This window comes from Notamacropus eugenii, chromosome 7 (genome assembly GCF_028372415.1).
Source record: "Notamacropus eugenii isolate mMacEug1 chromosome 7, mMacEug1.pri_v2, whole genome shotgun sequence".
NCBI lineage: Eukaryota > Metazoa > Chordata > Mammalia > Diprotodontia > Macropodidae > Notamacropus > Notamacropus eugenii.
In genome coordinates, this window is record NC_092878.1 from 29995291 (window position 1) to 30014976 (window position 19686).

The 19686-nt window shown below is 36.9% G+C and overlaps 2 pseudogenes; one reads left to right on the forward strand and one right to left on the reverse strand.

Moving 5' to 3' along the window:
• Positions 1-1604, forward strand: part of LOC140513812 (neuroendocrine protein 7B2-like) — a 63135-nt pseudogene extending 61531 nt beyond the window's left edge.
• A 3530-nt stretch (positions 1605-5134) lies between these two features.
• LOC140513824 (enhancer of rudimentary homolog pseudogene) overlaps positions 5135-19686 on the reverse strand; it is an 87323-nt pseudogene continuing 72771 nt past the window's right edge.

Below are 19686 nucleotides of genomic sequence, written 5' to 3' on the forward strand. Positions count from 1 at the left end.
ATTTTTTAAATTTTATTTTATTTTTCATTTTTAACACAGTTCCTATCACATCAAACAATTCCAACTTGTGGTCAGGTGATGCTTCTTTTTAAAGCATTTACAATATAGATCACAAAAGAATTTTTTTAAAACATTAACCAACTGAGACACAAATAATATTTAAGTTGCTAACTTCACAAGCTCTTGACCTAATTGTCTCCACAGTATTACTAAGAATGAAAGGACCCTAACTTATTGTTGTTGGTCTAAAGTCCTAAGCCTAATAGCTTAATTTTAGACTTAACCTCGGATGTTTTCCTACCAACAATCTATAATTGAATAGATCTGGTATTAAACTCACAAACCTTTTGACTCTAGGAAATTGCCACTAAGAGTAGGAACATTTCAGGGAACCAATATCTCCCCAACTTCATGTCAGTTCCAGGTAGGAGTGGATTGCCAACTTGCATTCAGTCAGGCTTAAAGTCGGCCAGGTGTCAGTGGGGAAATTGAGTCAGGAGAATTCTACCTCAGCCCAGGCTGAACAGCCGCTCTCCCACCATTCCCATGAGATCACCTTTTTCAGTTCATACCAGCATCTCACAGGCTTACTGGCATCATGGATTGGAGGCTCAGACCACTTTTCTTGCTATCCATACCTGGAGTTAGACTCAGAAGAACATTCATTTAATAGTCTCACAGAGCTATTTTTTTTCTAGTAAAGTATTTGATAAACCAAAAAAAATTAAAACCACCCACAGGAACATAGCATGAGAATTTTCCTGTATATAAGGATCAATAGCTAGGTTATTGGAAGGCTTATTCACTCAAGCACTCATATTTGCACAGATAAAGCATGCCAGATTATGGCGAGGGAGGGAGGGAGGTTGGTTGTTAGCTATCCTACAGGTTTAAGTTAGAAGCATAAATTCTAGTTAGCACCCTGAAATAATATTTCACTCAATAGAATCCTTCAGTAATGCCCATCACAAAGTGGTCCAGTTTATAGGGCATATCATAATACATTGCTTCCATGTGTTTTCCTGTGTTATGCATAACTGATCCTTTTTTACATCACTAAACTATGTATTTTTCAGAATGTGAACCCCTATCTGCAAGGCAGGGACTGGACAACGTGGTGGCAAAGAAGTCTGTGCCTCATTTTTCTGACGAGGACAAGGATGATGAGTAAAATGAAGAAGGTTAAAGAAAACAGATGCAGCCCATTAGATCACAATATTGCTTACGTGTATTGACTATTAAAACCCTAGTGAATGGCAGCATGTTTATTGTTTATGTAATTATGGATGAAAAGCAGCTGTATTTATGACATCGTGTTGTCATAGATAAAGAAAAGATGGCTGTGCTTTCTGTTAAATTACGGTAATAGGAGCTTTTGGGTTATTTTGTTTCAGGCCTGGAGTGAGCTTGAAAATTAAAGTGATTTTGATAGCTAGTGTATACGTCTTCAGTCATAAAAAGCAAGACCATAAAATTTACTCTTTCGTTGTAGTTTAAATGGTATTTGGGGCTCTAGTTTGATACCTATTACTGTGATTTTGATTGTTTAGTTCACCAAGCCCTTGGGCATTGTTATACCCCAATAAATATTATTTTACTCATGATGAGTAGCTGATGCTTTCCACTTGGCTCTGTCTTTATAAGTAAGACGGTCTAGAGATGACCATGTTTATAAGGATCTTTAAAAATACACTTGGTAAGTAGACTCACTTGATCTGTATCTTGGCTGTTCATTGACTTCATATACCAAGCTGCAAAGGTTTCCCCTTGCCCAGATGGCTGAAGAGATGTGCAACTTGCCTTCAGTTTAAACATCAGAAGTTTACAAACTGATTTGCACAAACACATTAGAGATGAAAGTAACTTGGTGAGCTTATGGCAACACTTCTGTATGTATTTCATTCAAGGTAGACCTGTTCCCTGATTCATCATCTATAAAATGGGAGTTGGCCTTCTCATCAGTTTTGACCAAATAGGAAGGCTGATGATAAAGTAAAATCCTTCAGCTTCAAAGTTCATGGTAGAAAAGATAAGAGAAAATGCAATGCAGTATGAGTTATACTCTATTTTATGAGAGCTGAATACAAAGAGTTCAGAAAAAAGGATACACAGAGTGAATGATTTAAATGATTTAAAATTCTCCAGTGGAAGTATATGCAAGAGAGAGATAATTTTTTCAATAATGAAATTCTTGGGTTTGATTTCCAGGAAAATTATTGCACACACTAGTAAAGGAATATTTATGAGAACATAGAAAAGAAAGAGAAGTGATCACCAAGAACCAATGTTGGTTTATCAAGAGCAAGTGATGTCAGATTCACCATATTCCATTTTTTAACGTGATTAATATGCTAGTAAACCAATGTCAGAGGCAAAAAATATTTGGAATTAAGGCTTTTGATGTAATTTATCATGATTTTTTGGGGGGAATAGATAGTGATATGGGCTTTATACTCAGGTAGATTTGAAAGTGGGTAAATGATAAGACTGGAAAAAATGGGAATTAATGGGTCAATGTTAACTTGGAGGGAAGTTTCTAGTAGAATGCTGTAGGTCTAGTGACCTACACTTGATCCTGTGTAGGTCACCATTTTTATGAGACTTGGATGAAGGCAAATGCGGCATACTTATTGGATTCAGCCAATATCTGGGATGATGGAATACAAAAGTATCAATTGGATCCAAATAGAGTCCCAAAAGGTCTCAATGAAAAGTACAAATCTAATATATTTAAGTCGAAGAGGGATCAATAAAAAATCCTATACTTGGACTAAAAATATTGGTGTGAGAACACCTGAGTTCCAATTCCATTTTTGTCAACTAATATTTTTATAAACTGGGGCAAATAAACTGTCTGCATCTGTTTCATCAAATGAGGGATTAGACAATTACTTTTAAGGTTCCCTTCAGCATTAAATTCTATGATCATATGATACTACACTCTTCACTGGTAGAGGACAGGAAAACCATGGTTGGATAATTCATGTAAAATAGATCTAGTAATTTGTTTTTAAGTGCACTAGCAGTTTAGTGTGAGTTAACAGGCTGAAAAAGCAGCCCCAAAGGCTAATATACTCCTAGGATATATTGATAGAAACATTATGAAAATGAAGGAGGCAGTAGGCCTTCTCTGCAAAGACCCCATCAAATTGTCTCTTGAGTATTTTGTTCAGTTTCCGGTGCCATGAGGTAGGAATGGCATTTATAAGTGCTTAACAAATACTTGTTGAGGGGCGGAACCAAGATGGTGGAATAGAGGGATGGACCTGTAAAAACTCTCCCCTCAAAGTTCATAAAATATCTGTAAAAATGACTCTAAACAAATTCTAGAGCAGCGGAAGCCACAAAACTACAAAATGAAAGAGTTTTCCAGTTCAAAGCAGCCTAGAAGGCTGACAGGAAAGGGCTATCACACCGGGCACTGAGCAAAGCGCAGCCCACAGAGCCCAGACCAGCCTTCCAGATCCTTTTTTTAAAAAAAATCTGTACTGTTGTGCAGCTACATTTCCTCATTCTGTATATATACAGTTGATTTTTTAAAAACCTAAATGAAGACCTCACAATTTTTAATTTAACTGGATTTAGCCCACTATTCTAAACCATTGAGATAATTTTAAATTTTTATTGTCCTCCAACATATTACTTATCCTTTCCAGATTCATATCACCTGAAAATTTCATAAACATTCCAACTCTGTCTTCATACAAGTCACTGAAGAAACAGTTGAACAACTCAGGACCAAGGACAGATCCCTGGGGACTTGCATTAGATTCTTCCCTTCCAGTTGACATTGATCCATTAATTTCTCAGATTCTGAGATTCTCAATTCTGAATCCATTTCATTACGAAGTCAACTGAATACATCTAGATAATAGTACACTGCTCTCTATCCCACATCTTCTGAAAAGGTCACCAGTGACCTAATAACTAAAGCCAACAGCTTTTTCTTAGACTTCATTCTCATTGACCTCCATGCAACATTCAACATCGTTGACTATCCTCTCTTGAAACTTTTGACATAAGACACATCTTCTTAACATAAGAAAGAACTCCTTAAGAGTGAAAATTATCCAAAAGTGGCCCAGTTGCCTCCAAAGGTACTGGGTTCTCTATCGCTATGTTTGTTTGTTTGTTTTTGTGGTTCTTTCCATGTCCAATGCCATCTTTTTTATTTCCCATAATTACATGTTAAAACAGTTTTTAACATTTTTTAAAGTTTTGAGTTCCAAATTCTGTCCTTCTCTTCCTCCCTTGCCTTCCCCCTCCATGAGACAGGGAGCAATGCCATATGCTTTATACATGTGCAATCAAGTAAAACATTTCCATATTAGTCATTTTGTATAAGCAGATTAAAATTTTTAAAAAGAATGAAAGAAAGTGAAAAATAGCATGCTTCAGTCTGTTGTCAGATAGTCTGAGTTCTTTCTCTGAAGTGGATAGCATGCTTCATCATGAGTTTATCACTGTACATTTAAACAGAGTCTGGATAACCACTTTGTGAGAATGGTGTTTGTGTGTGTGTGTGTGTGTGTGTGTGTGTGTGTGTGTGTGTGTGTGTGTGTGTGTGTGTGTAATTCTAGTTCAGAATTGAAGCAGGTAACCTCTGACATTACTGCCAATGAGATTTTATAATATTAAAATTATGCTGTATGTAACTTTTCTACATAATGGCAGGTCTTTTCTACATTAGTTGAGCATTTTAGCCACCAAGTTACCCTTTCCCTTATTACATTTTCATTTTAGTTTATGATTTTGAAGAACTAGAGTCAACATAAAGGGTTTAGAGTGCACTAAGACTTCATTAGTGCTTCAATGAAGTTTTAATGACAAGATAAATTATATTGACATTATTGAGAAAATGTTAATATCTATGGCACCTCGTCTCACCTTCAAATGATCAAGGAAACAACTTTGCTCGACTCAGCCCTGATCAGACAATATATGTGGTGCTGACTTCAGTTGTGACTTCTTTCATTCCATTTCAGAAAAGCCCCTGGAAAACTAGAATGGGTACAGAGAGGAGAATCAAGGATAGGAAAAATGCACAGCATTCCATAAGGGCAGTCAATGAGCATTTATTAAACTCCTGCTACATACTAGTCAGGGTATATTAAACAAAAGACAAAAGTCTTACTCAAGATTATCATCATTTTTATAGTCAAAAACCAGTTTCTCCCTGTTCAGAATCAAGTCTGGGATACAGTTCCCTTTTTTGCTTCTTGTACATGAATTTATTTTCTTCTTTTGAACTTAGCAAACAATAAATAAAATGGGCATTTCCATATATAAAGTGGAACAGAAAATGATGTTTACCCATGGAACCATGAATATGCACCATGAAATAGCTTGTTTCTCTCTCCAATTATGCAAAAAACTCAACACATTATTTTCAAAGCTGTCCTACTTGTGTTTGCTACTGATCCTCCGCTTTTCCTTCAATAACTTTAAGAAAAGCTCCAACAACCTTTTTTTAATACTTTTCATTAATCAAATATGTATGTCTCATTCTACATTTTATGCCTGCCCATCATCTTGCTGGTAGGATGTGGGTGGCATGTTTTATCTTTGATCCTCTCATAACATTGCAATGATCAGATTCTAAAGTATTTTAAAGTGTTTTTTTTTCTCTGTAATATAGTTGTTATCATACAAATTATTCCTACTCTATTTTGGCAGAATTCCAGCAGATGACCAGATATAATAAGCATAATGGTTACCATTTATAAAGTGCTTTAAGGTTTACAAATTGTTTTACACATCTTATCTCATTTGATTTTGACCAAAATTTTTTATTAGTACTAAAACATGTCTTCATGCCTGGCTGCAGATCATTTCCCCAAATTTCTAATTAATTTCCTTCTCTGTCCAGGTAAGTTCTACTAACATGACAATATAATTTTTATTTTTGTCTCCATTTATCTTTACTCAAAAAGTTCTCCACTCTGCTTTTCCTTTCTTTTCCTGAATTTCCTCATGTACGTCTTTTTTTAAAAAAAAAATTAGTTTATTTGTTTTCAGGGTTCTACAATCACTTCTACATATCATAGATTTTTTTCCCTCCTTACCCCTCCTTCCCCTCTCCTTTCCTCCCTCTTTCTCTCTGAGAAAGTGTGCAATCTGATATAGATTCTAGACATACATTCTTATTCAACGCATTTTCACCTTAGTCATGTTGCATAGAAGAATTAAATTGAATGGGAGAAATCACAAGAAAAACCAAAACAAACCAAACCAAAACAAAACATAACATAATACAAGGAAAATGGTTTGCTTCATTCTGTGATCCAGTTCCATACTTCTTTCTCTAGATGTTGAAGGCGTTTTGTCTCAAGAGTCCATTGGGAATTTTTTAGGTCCTTTCATTGCTGTGAAGGACTAAGTCTGCCAGAAAAATTCCTCGCATACTGTGGTTGCTGCTATGTACGAAGTTCTCCTGGTTCTGCTCCTTTCACTCAGCATCAGTTCATAGAAGTCCTTCCAGGCCTCTCTGAAGTCTTCCTGTTCGTCATTACTTATAGCACAATAGTATTCCATTACATTCATATACCACAACTTGTTCAGCCATTCCCTAATTGATGGGCACCCCCTTGATTTCCAGTTTTTGGCCACCACAAAGAGTGCTGCTATAAATATTTTTGTACATGTGGGACCCTTTCCTATTTTTATGGTCTCTTGGGGATATAGTCCTAGAAGCATTATTGCTGAGTCAAAGGGTATGCACATTTTTGTATCCCTTTGGGCATAGTTCCAAATTGCTCTCCAGAATTTTTGGATCAGCTCACAGCTCCACCAGCAATGAATTCGTGTTCCAACTCTCCCACATCTTCTCCAACATGTGTCATCTTCCTGTTTTGTCATGTTAGCCAATCTGATAGGTATGATGTGGTACTTCAGAGTTGTTTTGATTTGCGTTTCTCTAATCAATAGTGATTTAGAGCATTTTTTCATGGGGCTATAGATAGCTTTAATTTCTTCCTTGAAAACTGCCTGTTCATATCCTTTGACCACTTATCAATTGGGGAATGACTTGTATTCTTGTACATTTGACTTAATTCTCTATATATTTTAGAAATGTGGCCTTTATCACAGACACTAGGTGCAAAAATTCTTATTTTTATTAACTAAAGAGCATTTATTGTATTCTCTACTAAGCCTTAGAGTTTTGAGGACATAACTAAATTCTGGAAAACCCTTACACAGAAGGATAAGTACAGTGAGCGTTATAAGCAGATATAACAGCTGGAAGAACTGTAATTAAGTGCCAACTGACCAAAGAGTAATTTTTAGCTACTTCTTAAAAAAGAAAAAGAAAATGGGGAGGGACAGGGGCTTCAGATTGAACAAGACAAAAATCTTCTAATACTCCTAATGCGTTTGACCTTGGCTAGATCGTAACAAAATGGAAACAAGACTTCTATAATAACAACTCTCCCACTACAGCATTCTGTACACACGTGTTTTCCAAGCCCTCCCCACATCCCCCCAAGGCTTGCCAGCTTGTTGGGTCTGCTGATGGAGAAGCACATAGATCTTCTCTTTGATCCAATCTTTGTTGTAGGGCTGGTACATCTGAGCATCTGCTCAGTACACAAGGCAACTAAGATCTGCCAGATCATCAATGAAATCAAACAACTGACTTATGTCATATGCGACAGAGGGACTGTTGGGATTCATTCTCTTTAGATATTCTTCATACATCTTACAAACTCCTTCCATGCATTCATTCACCGATTCATAATCAGCATAAGTTTGGCCTTTTGGCCTCTTGGTAGGTTGTACCAACAAAATGGTATGAGACTTCATCTCCAAATGTAAATCACTCTCTCCGTTGATGACTCAACAAGTCATGCCTTGTAATACTGTATCGAGCTCCGAAGCTGTCACTGCCACAGCCACTGCACAAGAGCTGAGCCGCAACACTGCTAACAGCCATCGTTGCAAAAATTCTTTCCCAGTTTTCTGCTTCCCTCCTAATCTTGGTTGCAATGGGTCTGTTTGTGCAAAAATTTTTCAATTTAATGTAATCAAAATTATGCATTTTGCACTTCATAATGTTCTTTATCTCTTGTTTGATCAAAAAATTCTCCATTCTCCACAAATCTGAGAAATACACTATTTCTTGCTCCCCTAATTTGTTTATATTATCAATCTTTATACCTACATCATGAGTATGTCTTAATATACAAAGCTACTATAAGTTATATTTCCTTATTCTTCTTGGAAAAAAAAACACTTTTCCAGAGTCATAATCTAGTCATCAGTTGTATCTCACCAAACTACAGAGACATATAAGATTAAATTTACTTCCTTGCAAATTTAAATTTCTACTTGATTTTATTTAGTACTAATACTCTGTATATCAGCACACAGAAAGCTGAAAGTAGGGATTATACTGTTGACTCTTTTTTTTTTGTAATGTTTAACAATCACTGCCATACAATTGTGATTTTATCCGCCCCACCTACCCCTCACTCCCCCCCTCCCTCCCCACGACTGCATACAATTCTGTATAGATTCTACATATACTTTCCTATTGAGTATATTTTCACTATAGTCATGCTATGTAGTCAGACTAAGATAAATGAAAGAAATCGTATAACAAATCAGAACATGATACACAAACACATACACATACACAAACATGATCTGCTACAATATGTGAGTGACTTCCATATTTCTCTCTCTGAGTGTGGCAGGCATTTTGCCTTGAGATCCTCCATTGGGATTTTTTTTTTTTTTTGATAAGAAGTTCTTGTGTTATTACAAAAATCAAAGTCTACCAGAAAAAACTCTCACACACTGTGGTTGTTGCTGTGCATAAAGTTCTCCTAGTTCTGCTCCTTTCACTCAGCATCAGGTCATATAAGTCCTTCCAGGCCTCTCTGAAGTCTTCTTGTTCATCATTTCTTATGGCACAATAGTACTCCATTACATTCATATACCATAATTTATTCAGCCATTCCCCAATTGATGGACATCCCCTTGACTTCCAGTTTTTGGCAACTACATAGAGTGCTGCTATAAATATTTTTGTACATGTGGGACCCTTTCCCATTTTTATGATCTCTTGGGGATATAGTCCTAGTAGCGATATTGCTGGGTCAAAGGGTATGCACATTTTTGTAGCCCTTTGGGCATAGTTCCAAATTGCTCTCCAGAATGGTTGGATGTGCTCGCAGCTCCACCAACAATGAATTAGTGTTCCAACTTTCCCACATCTTCTCCAGCATTTATCATTTTCTTGTTCTGTCATGTTTGCCAATCTTATAGGTGTGATGTGGTACCTCAGAGTTGTTTTGATTTGCATCTCTCTAACCAATAGTGATTTAGAGCATTTTTTCATATGATTATAGATAGCCTTAACCTCTTCCTCTGAAAATTGCCTGTTCATATCCTTTGACCATTCATCAATTGGGGAATGACTTGTATGATTATACATTTGGATCAGTTCTCTATATATTCTAGAAATGAGGCCTTTATCCCTGAGCTTAGCTGTAAAAATTCTTTCCCAATTTACTACATCCCTCCGGATTTTGGTTGCATTGGGTTTGGTTGTGCAAAAACTTCTCAGTTTAATGTAATCAAAATTATCCATTTTGCATTTCATAATGCATTCTATCTCTCCTTTAGTAAAGAATTCTTCCCTTCTCCATAGATCTGATAAATACACTATTCCTTGCTTCTCCAGTTTATTCATGGTATCAATCTTTATACCTAAATCATGTACCCATTTGGACTTTATTCTTGTGTACGGTGTCAGGTATGGGTCTATGCCTAATTTCCGCCACACTGTTATCCAGTTTTCCCAGCAATTTTTGTCAAACAATGAGTTCTTATCCCAGAAGCTGGGGTCCTTGGGTTTATCAAACAGAAGGTTGCTATATTCCTTTCCTACTGCATCTTGAGTGCCAAGTCTATTCCACTTGTCTACCTCTCTGTTTGTTAGCCAATACCAAGTGGTTTTGATAATTGCTGCTTTATAGTACAGTTTGAGGTCTGGTAGCGCTAGGCCACCTTCCCAAGCATTTCTTTTCATTAGTCCCTTTGATATTCTGGACCTTTTGTTTTTCCAAATGAATTTTGATATTATTTTGTCCAGCTCTAGAAAGTAATTGTCTGATAGTTTAATTGGTATGGCACTAAACAAGTATATTAATTTGGGTAGAATTATACTGTTGACTCTTTTTAAAAAATTTGGCTCCTTAAATTAATGACTATTTTTTCCTGTGTTGTAATTATTACTTTGCATAGTCTCTAACTTGGTAGACTTAGACATTTTTCTTCCTTTTATTCTCTTTTTAAATTTAAATCATTTTTATCAGACTTGTAAGACTCTAGGAAAATATAATTTTGTCAGTCATCAACATCTGCACTTCATCCCTGGCCATATGTCCGTCATTCATGTTTTAATTTGTGGTCCAGAAATCTAAATTCTGTTCACAGGTGTCATCTTATTAATCATTTTCCAAACTGGCCTTTTTCATATTAGCCTCGCCTCCAAATGGCAGTAGTGATGCAAACATTCCCCCCCTCCCAGAGACCTCTCCTGGACTTTGTAATCCCCAGCAATGCCGTCTACGTTTATTCCAGCAACACAGTTCGATCCCACACATGAATTACCAGAAGTGTTTGGAAATGTCAGATTTAACAAATCTTGGGAGGCTCTCTGTCATAGTTTAGATACATTCTCCGGGAAGTCAGCAGACCTCCCCATTGTTAATGTCAGGTTGATAAATAAATGCCTTGGAACTGCTTAGCAGTGTTGCCAACCATCACTGCTGGTCTCTTCTCATGACTATCTTAATGTCACCAATGGGTCCACATTTCAATTAATTTCAGTTCAAGAAACATAGTCTGATCTATACTCTAGCAAGATTATTTTATCAGCTGGGAGAAAAATGGTTTACGTGGGGACAAACTGAAAAGGCACACTATTACAATAGCTCAGGTGGGAGTGGATCAAGTAAGCAAACATTTTTTAAATTTGTATTGTGTTTTAAGCACTATGAGAGTTGATGTGGGCCTGAAATAAGGCAGTAGTCATACGAATAAAAAAGAGGGAATGAAATCGAGATACTATATCATGTGAAATGAACAAGATTTCACAATGGATTGGTTATTTGGGAGGAAGGAATGGGAAAAATTAATGTTGGCTGGGAGGTTACAAATTTGGATTTACCGGACAATAGTGATTCTCTCAACAAAAATCAAGAAGTTTGGAAGCAGGGTGGGTTTAGGAGGAAGGAGAATGAATTTTGTTTTGGATATGTTAAGGTTGAGATTCCAATGTGATAGTCTAATGGAAATGCCTAATAGGCAGTTGGTAAATGTGGAACTGGACTATAGGAGGGAGATTAAAGTTGAATAAAAACATTGAGGAGTCATATAGACATGATAATTAAACTCAAGGAAGCTGATGGGATTATTGAGGTAGAGGAGGACCAGGGATGTATTTTTGGGCAACATTCACAGATAAGGGCAAGAGTTGTTTCACAATACAGCAAAAAAAGACCAAGAGCAGAAGTGAAAAGAAGAGGAGAAAAACCAGGAAAAGTATCATGGAAACGAAGGGAGAAGAGAGTACTCACAAGGAGGTAGTCATGGACAGGGTCAAAAGATAAAGAGAAATTAAGGAGGAGTGAAAAGGGCTTGTTGGATTTGGTGGTATTTCAATAGTATGGTGGGGTTGGATGCCATATTGTAAAGGCTTTAAAAGTCAATGGAGGCATTAAGTATAGATGGCTTTTTCCTTAGAGTCTGGCTGTGAAAATCAAGAAAAATATAGAATCATAACCCAAGGAGTTTTTGGGGACAGAAGAGATATATAAATATTTGAAAGTGTCAGAGAACAAGCCAGTAAATAGGGAGCAACAGAAGATAAGAGGAAAAGTTACATTCTAAACCTCCTCTCCCATACTCTAGATTTTCATCTTGGAGACTCAATCTGAAATTAACACAAAGAGCCTCTCTGTCCCTGTGATCTCTCCCTCTGTTCAGATTGCTTCTCCCAAAAGTTCCACTTTAAAAGGCCTTTAAAAAGGTCCAGCAATAGTTCATTAATCTCCAGAATGAATTCCAGATCTGATCTCCAGATATTTGATATCTTTATCTCTTCCAATCTTCCCTTCAGCTTCCTTTTATGTTTATCTTCTCTTATTGGAATTATGCTCTCCTGGAGCCTATGAGATATTCAAGGAGGACTAGCACTGTGGTGTGAGGGCTTGCCAAGCACTTTTCAGGGCTGTTCATCCATCTTTGGTGTCTACCTGGTACTTAACTCTTATCTGTGACTGCAAGAAGCTATACAACGTGCAGTGGCTACACCCCAGGATAATGCCTCTGCAGATGGGTTAAACCAGGTTGAGGGTAACCCATGGACCTCAAATCCATCGTTGAGTTAGGGAAGTGTCCGCCCCAAGCATGTGAAGGATTTCCCTAGTGGAACGGGTAGATGAGAACAATTCATTCCAATGGCTATGAAAGTGGTTGAAGCAGGCACTATGACTTGCTGAGAGGTTGGTCAGACAATGAAGAAACTAAGGTCATTCACTGCATCCAGAGCCATTACCAGTAGTTGTGATTTCAATGACTCTGAAAAAATGAGCCTGATTACTTTGTGCAACTGTGCCTCACTTAAATCCAGTTCATGTATTAGTCAAGACATTGCCCAATGAATTCATCGGTCTTTGAAAATAAAGCACAAATAACATTTCTATTACCAGCACATTCTTGATACATGATAACCCAAAGGAGAGAAAGAAGGGAGAGGGAGAATGGGGGAAATTATCTCATTGGGAAATCAACTGACCTAGAAAATAGAGTGAGGAGAGATAGTTTAAGAATTATTGGACTACATGAAAGCCATGATTAAAAAAAAAGAGCTAGACATCAAATTTCAAGAAATTATAAAGGAAAACTGCCTCAATATTTTAGAATCAGGGGTAAAATAAAATAAAAAGATCCACCAATTACCTTTTGGAAGAGATCCCACAATGAAAATTCCCAGAAATATGGCAGACAGATTCTAGAGCTCCCAGATCAAGGAGACAATATTACAAGTGGTCATTGAAGAGCCACAGGCAGGATCACACAAGATTTATCTGCTTTCAAGTTAAAGAACTGGAGAGCTTGGAATATGATATTCTGGAAGTCAAAGGATCTAGAACAGGGATGGGGAATCTGTAGCCTTGAGGCCACATGTGACCTTCTAGGTCCTCGGGTGTGGCCTTTTTTGATTGAGTCCAAGTTTTACAGAACAAATCCTTTTATTAAGAGTCCTTGTTCTGTGAAGTTTAGATTCAGTCAAAGGGCCACATTTGAGGACTTAGAGGGCCACATGTGGCCTTGAGGCTGCAGGTTCCCTACCCCTGATCTAGGATTGCAACCAAGAATCCCCTTCCCAGCGAAACTAAGTATAATGATTTAGGGAGAAAATGGTCATTTAATGAAATAGATGACTTTCAAGCATTTCCAATGGAAAAACTAAAGCTGAACAGAAAATTTGATATCTAACACAAGACTTAAGGAAGCATAAAAAAGTAAACATGAAAGAGACTTAATAAGGTTAAACTGTTTACATTCCAGTATGGGAAGATGATACATGTAACTTCTAAGAACTTCATTATTATGGCAATTAGGAGACTGCAAAAACAGATGACATGGACATGAGTCAATTATACTGAGATGATCTCAGAAAAATGAAGGGATGAAAAAGAGGGATGCATTTGGGAGAAGGGGAAAGGGAGAGGTAGAATGGGGAAAATTAGCTCACATAAAAGAGGCACACTTGAAAGTTCTTACAGTGGAAGGGAAAGTGAGGAGAGTGGGCAACACTTGAACCTTATTCTCAGAATTGGTTCAAAGAGGGAAGAATATAGAAACATTCTTAACTGAATATAGAAATGTATCCTATCTGTCAGGAAAATAGGAGGGAAAGGGGCTAAGAGAAAAGGGAAGAGGATAAAAGGAAGAATAGATAAAAGGAGGTAGTGGTCAGAAGCAAAATTTACTTTTGAGAAGGGTATAAAGGATGAAAAGAGGTAATAAGAGAGAGAGAGAGAGAGAGAGAGAGAGAGAGAGAGAGAGAGAGAGAGAGAGAGAGAGAGAAGAATAAACAGAAAAAAATAGGACAGATGGAAATGTGCAGCTATTAATCAGAATTCTGAAGGTGAGTAGGATAAACTCACCCATAAAAAAGAAGAGTATAGTAGAATGGATTAGAAACCAGGATCCAACAATATGCTGTTTACAAGTTACATACTTGAAACAGAAAGACACTCATAGGGTTGAAATAAGGGGCTGGACCAGATTTTGTCATTCTTTAGCCAAAGTTAAAAAAAAAAGGCAGAGGTAGCAATTACCATCTCAGAAAAAGCAAAATTAAAAAATGACCCAATTAAAAGAGATAACCAGGGAAACTATATTTTACTAAAAGGTACCATAGACAACAGATGGAAATACTAAATTTATATGCACCAAATGGGAGAACATCCAAATTCTTAAAGGAAAAGTTAAATGAGTTACAGGAGAAAATAGATAGCAAAACTATATTGGGGGGACCTCAATTGTACCCTCTCAGAACTAGGTAAATCCAACCATAAAATAAATAAGAAAGAAGTTAAAAGATGAATAGAAAAGTTAGATATGATACAACTCTGGAGAAAAATAAATAAGAATACAAAGGAGAATATTTTTTGTCAGCTGTACATGGCATCTTCACAAAAAATGAACCATGTATTTGGGCATAAAAACCTCAGAACCAAAGGCAGAAAAGAATATTAAATGCATCCATTTGCAGACCATAATGCAATCAAAATTACATCCAATAAAGGGTCTTGGAAGCAAATATTAAAAATTAGTTGGGAACTAAGCAATCTAAAACAAACTAAAGAATGAGTGGGCAAAAAAGCAAATCATAGAAACAATCAATAATTTTATTACATATAATGACAACAATGAGTCAACATACCAAAATGTGTGAGATGCCACTAAAGCAATACTTAGGAGAAAATTTATATCTCTAAATGCTTAAATCAATAAAAACAGAAATAGAGAGAGAGAGAGAGAGAGAGAGAGAGAGAGAGAGAGAGAGAGAGAGAGAGAGAGAGAGAGAGAGAGAACAGATCAGCGAATTGGACATGCAGTAAAAAGAAAAACTAGAAAAAGAACAAATTTAAAATCCCCAATTAAGTACAAAAATAGAAATCCTGAAAAATTAAGGGCAAGCTTAATAAAAATTATTTTACATCATTGAAATAAAAATGCAACATGATACCTTACAAAAGTGACATTTGAGTTGAGTGCTGAAGTAAACTAGGAATTCTAAGAGGTAGAAGTGAGGAAGAGGACTTTGCAGGCATGGGGAGAGTTTGTTCAAAGACATGAGGTTGGAGTATTTAAAATCACATAGGTACAATAACAAGGCCAATTTGACTAGACTGAAGAGTATGTGCAGGAAAGTAACGTAATAATATAAGAAAATTAGGTTGGATCATGAAAGACTTGAAATATCAAAAAGAGGAGTTTGTATTTGACCTTAAAGTTGATAGGGAACTAGTAGAGAGAGCCAATTGACCATGATATGGTCAGACAGCCTTGTGTGGGATGGATTGGAGAGACTTGATATTTCTTCTCCTTCCTTTGAATTTTATTTTATTCTCTATTTAGGAAACACTAAATAAAATAAATATTTCTATATCCTTATTAGAACAGAAAACAGAAGAATCATAAACAATCAGTCAACAAGCATTTATTATACACCCATTCTATGCCAGGCACTGTGCTAGGTTTTGTATACAACACTGAAAATCTCTTTTATGTACAATTTGCTTTTCTTTTTAAGTATATAATAAATTCAACATGTCATTTTCAAAGATGTTGCACTAATCTATGACTCCCTCTGTTCCCTTTTGTGTATTTAAAAGAAATATTTCAATGCCACTCTTTTCCATTGTTATTTGTTGTAGTTCTAAAAATGGCAGCAATAGAAATATCACAAGAGAATAATACTAAAACCTCAATAATTGGTAAAGAAGAAACAAAATTATCATTTTTGCAGATGGCATGAAGGTTTCCTTTGAAAACTTTATAGAATCAGCAAACAGTAGTTTTTTAAAAATTAAACCATGAGATGCAAAATAGATACACAAAATTTATCAGCATCCCTATAAAAAATTTAAAAAATGATAGATAAAAGATAGAAAAAGAAATCATATACAAAATAACTACAAAATGTATGTAGTATCTGGTGGTCAGTCTACCTCACTCAAGACTTATATGAATAAGTTGCAAAATACTCTTCTTAGAAATAAAATCTTAAGTAACTAAAAGGCTATGTATTGCTTATAATTGGACCATGACAATATAATTTAAAGAGATATTATCTACAGCAATTTGCAGACATAATGCTATATCAATCAAATTACCAAGGGGTCACTCTACAGAATGAGACAAAATCAGGTTAAAATTTGGAAGAACAAAATGTCTGGGACCTAAAGGGAAATAAAGGGGGGGAAGGTGGGGGAATAGCACTTCATGACCTCAAACCATTGTATAAAACTATAATTACCAAAACCACTTGGAGCTGGTTAAAAAATGTAATTTTTTTATTAGGGGCAGGTAGGTGGTACAGAGAGCATCTAGGTGACTCAGTGGATAGAATTCTAGGACCGGAGTCAGGAAAGCTCATCTTCATGAGTTCAAATCTGACCTGACACTTACTGGCTGTGTAACCCTGGGCAAATCCCTTAATCCTCTTTGCCTCAGTTTCCTCATCTGTAAAATGAGCTGGAGAAGGAAATGACAAACCACTCCAGTATCTTTCCCAAGAAAACCCCAGATAGGGTTGCAAAGACTCTGAAATGACTGAACAACAAAATGGAAAAGTAGATCAATGGAACAGACTAGATAAGCAAGAAATCAAAAATACTCAGTCAACAAGCATTTATTAAACACTATTTTGTGCCAGGCACTGTGCTAGGCTTGGGGAACACAATGAATCAGCCCATGTCCTCTGGGAAGTTACTTTCTTTTGGGGTGTATACATTAAAGTATATAAAAATAAATACAAGGCAATTTTGGGATGACTCATCATCATACATCTTTTTACAAAGGCTTTTTGCGTCTTTATGTTTATCCTACTTTCATTTTATGTCCCAGGATGCTCAAATCCCATTTGAAAGCTGTGCTTCATCATGCATATATTTTAGCAGTTTTTATTAAACCAGAGTTCTTTTCCTTTTAGCTATCAAAATGCAGCAATATCTTATATCATTTAACAATTGATTGAACTCATTTTGTTCTTTATGTAAAAGAACTTTTTCTGTTCTTTTAAATGCTAACCTCCTGAAAAGTCTTTGAAGAGATAACGTACTAAATCAGCAGTGATGATACAAATGCAAATAGTAAATCAATCCCTATCCTCATGGAAAGGGGAGGCAAGAGGTCCCTATGTAGTCATCTACAGAATAAATAGAAAGAGGATAAATAGAAATCAACGAAAAGTACATGAGGCAGTAAGTTTGCTGCCACCAGAAGTGTTCAACATAGACTGGATATTCAGCTACTTGTCAGAAGTTTTGTACAAAGGATTCCACATGGGGTGAAAACTCAAACAACCTCCAAGAACCTTTGCATGCCTAAAGAAATGAGAGAAATAGTTTAAGGAAAACTGATTCTGAATTCCATAGGCTGTGCAGAATTTCTATGAGCTTTGAGTACTAAAACCTTTTTGCTAGACAGGGTTAACTCACTCTTTGGGTGTATTCATATGTGTTCAATGTTCCAGAAAATGTCAGGTCTCTTTTAGAACAAGCTAACAGAACCACATTCCTTTCCCCTCACAGGGAACTACCCAATAGCTAGCAGGAGAGCATTCTCTGAATTCTGAGTCTTGGGATAATCACCCTGAAGCCAACTCTACACATGTCCCCCTGTTTGTTCAAGGGATGAATTGGCATGCTAGGGCAGCATCCCAATTTCTCACCACGAGGACCACGACTGCATAAGGCAGCACCATCATCATGGTTATATCAGTGACTTTTGAGTGACTCTGTACTCCTGACCACCGGAATATCTGGTAGCCATGTGTTTTGCACACGGGAAGGAAGCATTACACATCTTCAACTGTTTTCAAGGCTATGGCAGCAGCAGCTCAGTAATTAGAGCAGAGAGATCTTGGAAAACCTTGTCTGGCCAGCGAATGATGAGTTTGCTTTTGGTTTAGGACATTAGCATGCAGAGGTGGGTCACAAGGGAAGGGTGGTGAGATGGTTTGGAAAGATAAAGGGGAGTGATTCAATGTGGTGGGGAAGTCTCTGAAGAAATCAAAGCACCCAAACATCATTATTTCTCTAGGCTCACAGACATTCTCTCTCTCACCAATTGTTTTTCTCTGCTAATGAAACTGTTGGACCTTGAGATCCACATGGATAAACACACTGGTTGACTTTAAAGTTTCTTCAAATCCTAGGCCTAATTGGCAAATGACAGTGGGTGGAGGAAGCTTGTCAAGAAAGCCCACAAAACACTCTCTGGCAAGAGTCTCAATCCCTAGAAGACCGTTCTCTCGTGTTGTATTCTCTATGGACTAATGACATCGGAGAGTCACCAATTATAAGGGAAATACCAGGATACCAGAGTTGTTCCATGGCAAAGTGGTCAATACATACCTTTCTCTACCCCTACACAAACCATGAGGCAAAATCAAGTCATTTCCTACAGAGAATCTTCAATCTGAAAAGAAGAGATTTGCTCTCATGTGCTGCTCCATAGACACAAAAGATAGCTTGGACCTTGGTAACTTGGGTTATAATGGGAATGGGCTAGGAAAATGCTTTGGAACCAGCGAAGTCCCATGCAAACCTCATAAAGTTTGGCTTTTTCTTTTTTTTAACCAATGAACCCTAGGTCAGGATGGGTTTGGGGGTAACTTCCTCCTCACAACCTCGACTTCCTGTCTCTAAGGGAAAGAAAAGACTCATCTCAGTCTCTCTTACAAAACATTTTGGTGACTTCAATGTAGATGAATCAGAAACATATGGATCAAATTTCCTCCTAAAATACACATGGGCTTAGCAATTAAAAGAAAATGTGTTGGATGCAGCAGATTTGCTCTTCCAGCCAAACCCAAATGTTTGAGAACTCCACAGCCCCCAGACAGAGTGATGGCCACCAAAAAGGATCACAAGGAATTAATGGAGAAAAACTAGGCTGATAAATGTAGAGGCACAAGGCATACAATAACTAGGAGGAAGCACTACTAGGCCTGGTGTCAGGAAGACCTGAATTCAAATCTGTTCTCAGACGTGTATTACAAGTATGACCCTGGGCAAATCACTTAACCTCTGTCTGCCTCTAGTTTTCTCATTTGTAAAATAGAGATTATTGTAGCACCTACTTGGGTTGTTACAAGGCTCAAATGGGATAATATTTATAAAATGTTTAGCCTAGTGCCTGGCACGTAATAAGTGCTTAATAAAAAACCCAGAAAAACAAAACTTATTTCCTTCCTTCTCCCCCCACCCCGCTTCCTTTCTCTATCCCTCCTACTCTTCATCCCTCCCTCCCTTGTTTTCCTTCCTTTCTTCCATCCAGTCAACATTTTGTTTTTCAACAGTCAGCAATTTCCATGCACACAGAAATAGGGAATGAAGCATTTTAGTGTCTATGGATCCCATTAACAGGGAA